The sequence below is a fragment of the Girardinichthys multiradiatus genome, chromosome 7 (assembly GCF_021462225.1).
Source record: "Girardinichthys multiradiatus isolate DD_20200921_A chromosome 7, DD_fGirMul_XY1, whole genome shotgun sequence".
In the NCBI taxonomy this organism is placed as follows: domain Eukaryota; kingdom Metazoa; phylum Chordata; class Actinopteri; order Cyprinodontiformes; family Goodeidae; genus Girardinichthys; species Girardinichthys multiradiatus.
The window spans coordinates 33,055,734-33,066,510 of NC_061800.1; the positions used below are offsets into that span (position 1 = coordinate 33,055,734).

The 10,777-nt window shown below is 38.2% G+C and overlaps 1 long non-coding RNA gene across 1 annotated transcript; it reads left to right on the forward strand.

The window, feature by feature from the left end:
* The first annotated feature begins 3,662 nt into the window (after positions 1-3,662).
* On the forward strand, positions 3,663-6,235 carry LOC124871666. Its single transcript, XR_007039070.1, has 3 exons — positions 3,663-3,704; positions 4,495-4,647; positions 5,456-6,235. It is a non-coding gene; the product is annotated as an uncharacterized LOC124871666 (long non-coding RNA).
* The last annotated feature ends 4,542 nt before the right edge of the window (positions 6,236-10,777 follow it).

Genomic DNA, 10,777 nt, shown 5'->3' on the forward strand with positions numbered 1-10,777 from the left:
CATTGTTTTTCACAGCAGCTGCTGGGAAGAGTTTATATTAGGTTTTTTTCTTCCCTCTTCTGATTCATGCAGCGTGTTGATTTACACTGTACCTTATATCAGGTCCTGACAAAAAACTATGAAAGGCTTGGTTCTGCAGTTTCTTTTTTCTCCCTTTGGAGAAGGAAAGAGAAACCTAATCAGTTCTGTGTTGCACAGAAATATTAAAACATTGTTTTCTAAGATATCACTGGCTAAAACATTCTAAACTTTTGAGAGTAATTGGTTTTGTTAAACAGATTTTCCTTGGTAAAACAAACCTTTAAAATGAGAAAGGGCAAAATTGGGTTCTTTTTGGAAGTAAGAAAGAATCTGATTGGACAGTGGTACCACACAAAAAATTAAAACAGATCTAAGCCAATGATGAGTTCCAGTCATTTGGTGGCTTTGAAATGCAATAATACTAAAAATTTCAACTCTGGGGGACACAGATTGGGGTTGAAGAGTTTTGTTTTGGAACCAAGGTTAGGATTTTTATAACGGAATAAAGACAAGTAAAATCCTTCGTTTTAGGAAAAGAAAAAAATAAAGGCTCTTTCAACACTAAAGAGGATGGTCGGCTCAAACTCTAGTCTCCTTGTTTGATTTCTTAGGGTTTAAAGATTAAAAGAATACCTTGGAGTACAAAGGTACACAAGGTGATTTCAGATTACTAAATCATAAAATATTGAAACATCAGCATTTGGATTATTAAAGAGGGGTTCTAGTAATAATTTCCTCCCCAACTCTCAAAATTTAAATAGCCAAATTAAGGAAAATTATGTGTCCTCCTTTTAAAACGCTATGTGGAAAAAGTTCAGTTTGGAGTCAAGTTTCTTAAGTCAAACGCTGCAGTGTTTGTTTTGTTTGGGTATACCATAAAAATGTCAACGCCGGCTTAAAATACTTCTTTGCATTTAACCTGAGCAGAGAAATTCTTGAATACAGCTGCGATCAAATTGAGCCAAACAAAAAGAGAACTATAACAATAACTCTCAGGATTGTAGTTATTATTATTACAGAGTTACAGTACAAAGAATTGGCAAAAGGTTTCAGCATCAGTGGATTTGGATTCATTTAAGCGAAAACTGTTGCTGTGCTTCTAAATAGTTTGTGCACTCATCTTAAAAAGGATCCTGAAGATTGTCATAACAACATTGATCAATTACAGCATTAAAAGATATGGTTGAGAAAACGTATTCTGAAAAGAGATTGTTAAAAATTTCTTTGAATTCTTGAAGTTTCAAATTTGGCCATTTGTCTGTCTTTGATGTTTTGTCTTTGTTTTGATGGAATGAATGTTTGTTTATTTGTTGCATGAAACAATAATCCATGTTTAGAATAATGTTTCTAAATCCCAGATTGATTAAAACTTTGAGTTTTCAGGAGAGTTAAGAAGCAGCTTGTTTCTGAGGTAGGTGCATGTTAACAGTTTTGTAGTTTAAGGTTCACTAATATGGGATGGGATGAAGAAACTGTGGTCCCGCCCATAGGCTGCCCATCAGAGGTTAGTTCTGCCTGACTCCGCCCACCTACCAGGTTGGTTCATGCCTTCACTTTCATGCCTTTCTGAGTTTTAACACTGTTTAAGAGAAAAAAGAATCAAAATGCTTGTAGTGATTGTTGCCTTAAAAACATGTTTTTTGTATAATGATAAAGGATGTAGCATGACATTTAGATTGATTTGTTTTACTATTAAAAGGTTAATGAAACAGTTTAAACTAATTTGAAGAAATAGTTTTGCATGCAGAATGATTGGTGATTTATTAGATTGAAAGTTTCCCATGTGCCATTAAACTAACTGACAGTCCAAGATATGCAAAAGGAAGGAATATATTTTTGATTTCATACTTGACAGGAATTATTTATTAGATAAAATTTGTAGAGCGTATGCATCAGAATTGCATTAGATTTCCATTAATCTAATACTTATCCTCATACAAGACAAATCAGGATATGTGACTAATTTCTAAGTGAAATATTGATGAACTGTACAACTGAAGTTTGTGTTTTGTTGTCAATGGATCTGAGTTACAGTTAAAAACATCTGGATTTTATTTATGTTCTCGTTAAATTCATAGAGACACATAGTTATGTCAGAATTCATTTCTTTGGTTCTATGTAATGTGATCTTGGTTACTAGAACATTTTTGTTTAAACCTTTTGCTGGATTGTCGCATGGGTTGGACCCTGCGCCAGAAGAGGGGAATGTCAGAATAAAGTAACATGGGGATATTGTCAAGATCAATTTTTTTCCACATCTTTGTGTGAAGATGTTGTTTTACTGTCAAAACTTGTCCTCTGTGTTTTCTCAAGTTTCACAGACAGTGAAGGCTGCATTACCAGAAACAGCCACTTCCACCCTCCAGTCCTTTATTCCTGGCGACTGGATTCTGGTCAGAGAATCTAGGAGAAAACACAGGAAGTCCAGGCGCTGGAATGGCCCATATCAGATCCTACTAGACACCCAGGAAAGCTGCAGGAAAGCTCTAGCTCCTCCAGCTTCATCTGGCTTCCAGGACACAAGTCATCTTCCAACTGGATCATCCACGGCCTGGAAGTTGTGAGGACAGCGGACCACCACAAGACAAAGAACTGTAAGCTGATCACTGGCGAGTGATTGAAGAGGTGGTTGAAGAACACTGTTCTTACAGGGGCATGATTTCTTGGGTAGTGCAACGTTGTTTCAGAATCTACTTAAGGCCATCGCATTGCCTGAAAATCATAAGGTCATTTGCCTCACTGCACACACACCACAGTGAGAGGGAAGACCTCTACACATTTGCACATAACCTTTCTCTGGATGATGGACTGGTGACGTCTGCAACAGAGAGACAGTCAAACATGCGCCATGATGCTTATTCTCCTTAATTTCTTAACATTTGGTGGCTACTAGGCGCTCCTTTGCCTGGACAGCGAGGGTCAGCCAAATTCTTTTCTCCCACTTTGACAGCGAAACTGACTCTGAGGAGGAAATTCCGGATGCTTTTATCTAACTTTCATGTTTATTGCTTGATATCTATCATGGTATTATTACAAATTTGAAATGTGTTCATTTCCACCGTTGTTTAGTTGGACTATGGAAGCCTAACTTCCAGCAGGTTAGAGTTCCTGTTTCTAAGCATATTTCTAGAGGAGCTTCCTACGACCGATCACCTGTACCAGACTGATAACAGGGCAGCTTGAAGCGCAGAAGCCACTCTGGAGAGGCATCAGGATTTTTGAGTTTTGTTTATAATTTGTTTTCTTTGAGAAAAAAAAACTGTTTGCTTTCTGTACCAGAAGAAAGGACATTCCACTTCAAGGTCACGATGCAGCTAAATGGAAGATGGTCTGTTCTGATGCTAATGATTGGTATTGCAAGTATTTTTATTACTCTTGTGTTCATTTGCGGAAAGGTACGGCAAAGACAATGTGTGGCTAATCTGAGTAATTACGCCAATAATACTCATCAGCTGATTCGAAGAGAGATTCATCACTTTTCTGACTGCCATGATCATGCTGATAATGTCTGGTGGCAACTGATGCATCAAACCGTGAGGAAAATAAGAAATGACAGTTGCTATGTTTGTTGTCTGATTTCACGTGCTATTAATGATCAACCATTTTTAGTACCTGTTCCTATTGATACTACTTTCTTTTCAGATGGGCAACATAACCAGCTGGTGGAGGTTGTTTTTCCTTGGGTGAGGAATTATATTGTAAGGCAAAGCAGAAATGTTAGTAGATTTTCTAGTGAGCCTAATTTAATATGTGCTACTACAGGAATTCTTTATAGATTTTGGGGTAATAGGAATCAATTGGATATCCAGATATAGGTACATATATTTATATCGCACAGGAGGAAAACACACCTTATTTTTTGGAAAGACAGAAGGTTGCAAAACTATTATATCTGTTTCATGTGCTTTAATCAACACACATACATTTGAGTCATGTCCTATCAGAACTGCTGCTTATACTATTTCAGGATCTTTGGTCCCAGATCCCTTTGTGTTAACTCTTAATCTTACAGCCTTACCGCATGGAAGTAAAGTTGTATGACCAGGCAGGTAAATTAACCAGGGTTCTTGTTACTTTTCCTAGTAAAGATGGGTACCCCTGTCCTAAGAACATGGTTTGGATGTGTGGAAATAGATCATATCTGTATCTGCATGCTAATTGGTCTGGAGTATGTTATCTAGCTCACTTACTACCTACAGTCACAACTTATAATTCAATCAGTCCATTATTAGAGAAGAAGGTGTCACTATTCTGACCGAGGAGCAGCGAGCTCTTAGAACGATGAGTTTGCAAACTAGAATGGCTTTGGATTATCTGTTAGCTGAGAGGGGTGATGGTTTTGAAGAATTAATGTTTTCTTTTAATTGTGATTACCTTGTAATCAGAAGAAAGGAGTTGTAATGGAAATTATTGTATTAAGAGCTCTAAGGAGTACTAAAGTGTATGACCTTTAGGTTTCCTCTCTTTCTTCAGAACATCTGTGTTAGAGGAGGAAGCTGTAAAAACCAGGATCAGACGTTTAATGGTTAAAATCCATTCCATTTGGGTGATGTCTCAGGAATATCAGATGGTTGTTACCCCTGACCCGAGGACGGTTTAGGGCTGTAAAGCACAAACTGTTTTAAGGTGAGATAACACCCACATACTCTTTAAATACTGTGTGTAAATGTTGACACCACACTGAACCCAAAGACAGATGACTATGAAGACACAGAAAAGGTTTATTTTACCGAGCTACAAAATAAAGACCACTACTCCTATGATGACATGAACAAGGCTGGTTTTAATTATTTTACTTTTCCTACATTTTGTTTTCTGTGATTTATTATATTATTATTGTACTTTCCCACAGTATAATCTGCTTACCGTCCGTGGGTTTTTCGCTCACACAGAGTGTTTTCTTTTACATGTATCCAATCATGATGACTTTATTCGTGATCAAAAAGGGGGACTTAGGGTTTGAAAACTTTTGTATTGTTTATCACTCATGTCTGCTCTAAGTGCTTTTCCCTCCTACATGCCACAGAAAGTGATATAGGTCAGACGAGTGAGTTATGCTTTTATCAGCAACATCTAGGGACTGGTACAGAGTCCTCACTCCCTCTTTGTTTAAAATCAAGACACATGAACCCTAACCTTTCTGACCCCACACACACACACACACCCTGAATATTTTTTGAACTGTGTGTGAACCAGCATGTATAAATGAAGAGATAGGGGTGCTAATACTTTGTAGATTTGCATTGCAAAGTGTGAGCTACCCTTGCTGCAGGTAAATCTGACTATCGTTCTTGCCTCTGAGTTGACTAATTAATACCTAACATTTTTCATAGTGAGGTCCCAGAAAGCTGTATTCAACCTTTCTCATGAATTCACATTTCTATCTTGGTGAGCAAGTATTGAAAGAGAAACCATTTTAAATATTTCCTTTTAGTCTAACGAACCTGTTGTTGGACCACATGTGCTGAATATTGGACCATTTGCACGTTGCTGGACGCTACCAGGCCGTTTGGCGTCATCGGCCATTTTGTATCCCAGGATAGCCTGCTACTACGAATCCCAGCGGCCACCGCGGCTGACATGACGGGGCGTCCCAAGTCTGACGTCGCGGGAAAGCATAAATGAAGGTGGCCCCTTTAAAGCTTTGCTTTTCACGCTGGAAACCAGACCAGTAACTGAAGCGCATCTCTGGAAAAGAAGAGGTCCCACGTGGATTCTTCATTTATTCTCCTTCCTTGGCCAACGAAAAATTCATGAAAGAGGTTTCTGGAATGAGAAGGCCATAAATTTCACTTTGCCGATTGAAGACGTGAGTTTAACACATAACCAAAAACCACGGAGTTTCAAGGAGATGCAACTTTCCCTCCTTGTTTTGTACTAGTCGACTGCTGACGGTCAGATAATATTTTTCCTTTTCGCCAAGGAGGCCAAAAGACAGAGATTGACCACTTTCTTGGAGTATCCGCGGACGCGTGGAACTCTTCAAGCCCCTTTTTTTCTCTCACTCGCTGCCCCAGAAGGAAGACTTCAATGAGTAAAATCCACCTTTCAATTATATTTCTTTATTAAGAATAGTGTGGACAGGGTAGAGTAGGTTTTAGTGCGATGTAGAATCGCCACTTATAGTCTAATGTGTTCTGAATTGTATGTGCATGCCATTGTTCTTTTGAAACGTGATTACTGTTGTTTTCTGAGGCCGCCGAGTCTCGCAAGATTGTGCTTTTACTGTGCGAACACCTGAGAGCAGGTGCGCTGTGAAACTGGACCGCTATAATAACCTTATGGTGAAAATCAACCATTTTCTTTGTCTTCAACTTCATGTTTTATGAGTTGCCACCAAAGGTTTTACAACCCTTTGTGTTCTGTAACATCCCCAGAGTTGGGGGAAGTTTTATGACTGTGCATCTCACTGAGCTACACTTTGTGGCGGGCTGCGTTCCCAAAGCTTCGTTCAGCACCATATTCCCCTTGTCATATTATCACTTTTGCCATAACTGCTGGTTGATTCCATACACACTCAGTGCTGTTTTGCTTTATTTTGTTTAGTTAGATATTTTGCCCTTTTGTGTAGAACTTTGCATGTTTGAGTAGGTGAAGATTATTGGGTCGAAGAGTTGATTGTATCAGCCTGATTGGTTTAATAAATTTTCACGTAGATAAAGAGAAGGCGTTTTGTGTTTATTTTGTGCAAGAGTGATTTGTCATTTAAAATAAGGTTAACGTTCCACACATTTCGTCAGAAACAGTTGATTAAACAGTGACATCTCTGGTAATAGTAATCAATTATTACTGAGTATTTAACGGTTGTAATTATCAAAGATGTTGAGCCACAATTACAACACCAGAAGACATCTCTGGTTTCGATTAATAAATGAGGATTTTTGGTTAAGAAATTAATTTTCTCAAATTATGATTTTTAATTATAATTATTGATAAATATTAATTAATCAATAATCATAATCTCAACACTGTTCTTGAGGGGACGAGAGAAGACATTCATCCCTTTGACCCATGTTACATCTCCCTTTTCCATTCCTCACTGCAAGCACATAAGCTTGCAGAAACTCCATTAAAACCTATCTTAATGAAGAGAGACAGAACACAAAGGCCCCCACTAAGAGGTGAGTGGTGATCAGAATGGTAGATGAGGAGTCCATCCTATCCACTGATTCCCTGGTGGACACGACAAGGCTTTTCACTACAGCCTATGCAATAGCAGGATGGAGTAATGAAGGAAATGGAAGCAGTGCTAGGCCCATCAACTAACTAATCTCTCATTGGGACCATTCCCAACAGTGTTTTGTTATTATACTCCTCAGTCTCTTCCCATTGGCTTTGTCTGAAGCATGTGTAGATTCCACATAAGCCTTTGTTCACTCTAATGCACATAGAAGAGTTTCCTAAGGGGGTAATAATAAGTAATTATCTGGTGTTACTGTCATCCACTGATGATTAGCTTTCCCTCAAGTTGTTTTCACTCACATTGGTCTTGTCAGAGGAATAAAACACTAGCACTATCAGGTCTAAGATCTATGTTACCTTCAAAAAAGTGCATGTTAAGACTAACAAAATTCTACTTAATCAACTATAAAAGCTTAGAAGAAAATATTTACTAATGTATCTCCTCCTCCTGCTGGCTAGATAATTTACACACAGCTTTCCTGTCATGGCATCTGATTTGATTCAAATAATAAACTCATCCTTTTTGTCATATGTTTTCTCCCACGCCTTAAAAACAGCAAATACCAAACATCTGTTGAAAAAGAATAACCTGGACAAGTTGCAAAATTACAGGCCCATCTCAAAGCTCCTATTTATCAGTAAGGTTATTAAAAGAAGCAGTTTCAACAGTTAAATACTTTCTTAACAATGACCAACTACTTTGATGTTTTCCAGTCAGGTTACCATGCTGACCACAGTACAGAGAATGCCCTGGTCAAGGTGTTCAATAACATCTGCATTAATGCAGACTGTGGAAGAACCACATTTTTATTATTGGACCTCAGTGCTGCATTCAACACTGTTGATTATGGTACTGTATATTACTGGAGCGAATGGAGAACTGGGTCAGTCTTTTTGGTACAGCACTTGACTGGTTTGTGTCTTTCTTGAAGGACAGGGACTTTTTTGTGACAATAGGTAACTACATCGAAGTTGACAAAAATCACATGTGGGTGTTCCCCAAGATTCCATCTTCAGGCCCCTAAGAGTTATAACTAACAGATGACACACAGCTAACATTATAATGTCACCAGATGACTACAAACCCATTCCAGTGTTGGGTAGATGTATAGAACATATCAGTGCAGGGATGTGCCATAATGTTCTTCATTTAAAAAAAAAAAAAACTGAAGTAATTATTTTTAGACCAAAGAAGAAGCAATTCAGAGTCCTCACTCAGCTTCAGCTACTACAGCTAGGAAACATTGATCAGGCCCAAATTCTGGGTCTAGTGATGTACGAAGACCTGAATCTTTAGAGGCACACAAGGACAATCCCTAAGTCGGTTTCTGTCTCTTGAAGAGCATTTCCAGTATTCAAGGACTAATGTCCCAGCAGGATCTCAAAAAACTTATCCATGTGTTTATCTTTAGTCAAATTGATTACTGCAATGTTGTCTTAATAAGTCTGTCCAAAAGGTCAATCAGACAGTTGTAGCTAATCCAGAACACTGCTCCCCAATTCCTCACTAAAACAAAAAAGGTAGGGCACATCACCTCAGTTCTAAAGTCTTTACACTGGCTCCCTGTACCTCAAAGAACAGACCTTAAAAAACATCTGTTAGTTTATACATCAACGAATGGCTTAGCACCACTTAAAGGTGTGTTGTGGTTGTGTCAACCTTCCAGACCACTCAGGTCATCTGGCTCAAATCTGCTCTGCATCGCCAGAATTAGAATCAAACATGGAGAAGCAACATTCAGTTCTTATGCTTCACTAATCTGAAACAAACTTCCAGAAAACTTTAACAATGCTGAAATCACGAGTTCTTTTAAATCAGTTATTTGTTTCGATTTACTTTTGATTCTTCTATTTAAACTATTAACTGAAACATTACCATTCTGTAGTAATGTTTGTATTCCTGGTGTATACAATTGTTTTAGCCTAGAAGATAAAATAATCAACTCTTGCACAAGAGACTGTTGTTAGGTTTGTTTTCTTAGCTGAAGAACGTCATCATTAAAATGCAAAGTTATGTTGCGGAAGGCTTCTTACTGTATCAGAATCAGCTTTATTACCAAGTTTGCACAGACAAACAACGAATTTTGACTCTGGTACCCTTATCATCTCATCATTCTGATTAGCGAATCTGGTGTCTGCTGGGATGATTTCAATACTAGGAGATCTGAAAATGCCCAGGATCATACCATGAAAGATGTCAATGCACAAATAGAAGCCTGTTTCAAAATCCAAAAGTTTACTCCGCTTTGGGTGGGTTTGGAGTGGCCTGACGAGTCGCAGCTTACATGGTGGATTGAGATAGACTCCATTTAAACTGTCCCTTTAATGCAGTAATGTCAAGATGTTTTGAGACATGGGCTAAAATTGCCATGTCTAAAATCTTTGCTTGCCAAAAAAAAGAATAAAAACACTCCGATAATATTTGCAGAAACTATTTGACAACTACTTCTTCAACTCTATCTGCAGATCAGAAGAGGCCTTGGATGCCCAATGTTACAGCAAGAGGGGTGGATAAATACTTGCAACCTTGGAAATCACAGGGTCCAGATCTGCCAAATGAAATTTACGCTGCATTCTCTGAACAGTTACCTGTTAAAAGCTTTGAATAGATTTGGGTTTGGCAAGTTCTTTATATGTTGGATCAAGTTATTATATGCCTGTCTATCAGCCATGGTTCTGACAAATAACTTTAACTTTAAACCTTATACTGTGGGATCCATCGGGGTGCCCATTTAGTAGCCTACTCTTTGCATTGGCTATTTAGCCATTGGATGTAGCTTTAAGGATGAATAGCTCTATTAAAAGTATCACTAGGGGGTAATACTGAATATTAAATTGTCTCCCTGAGAGAATCAACCGTCCCTCACATATTAACATTTCTCACACCGTTTGGGGAAATTTCTAGATAGAAATTAAACATGTGTAACAGCAAGCTCCTGCAATTGAAATCGAACAGCTCAAATCTTCTATTAGGGCTCCTTTTAAGGTAGCTACACACAATTTTATCTAGGTATTGCTATAACATAGATTTTTATTTACCATTATAAAAATAACTTTGATAAATTGTTACTTCAGATTCAGCAGGAACCTGAAGTAACAATTAAATTGCTGACCACTGAACTCAAGCTAGGTTTAAACGTGACGCATTGAACAGGGCGCAAGGGTGCGCACACCAACAGTAATGCGCCATCCCTCTCACGCTTCTTCTCTCTTTTACTACGTTTCAACTGGTTATCTAACATACAGCCCCCTGTGTTTTCAGAGAATACTGCAGCAATGTCAACATTAACTGCCTTCACCGCTTCTTCAGGCTCGTTTGCCATTGGCGGAGTCCTGTGCGACACCTTGAAGCCCGAATATAACTGAGCCTTAAGTGGTCAGCACTTCACCTTTCTTTTATTGGAAGAGTGAATATAATCAAATTGTCAATGCTCCCTATATTTATGTACCTATTTCATTGTATTCTTGTTAATATACCAAGTGCTTATATTAAAAATTTTGACCCCTTTATTTCAACTTTCATTTGGAATGGTAAAAAGCCATGTCTAAAAGACCACGTGCAGAAATCAAAGCA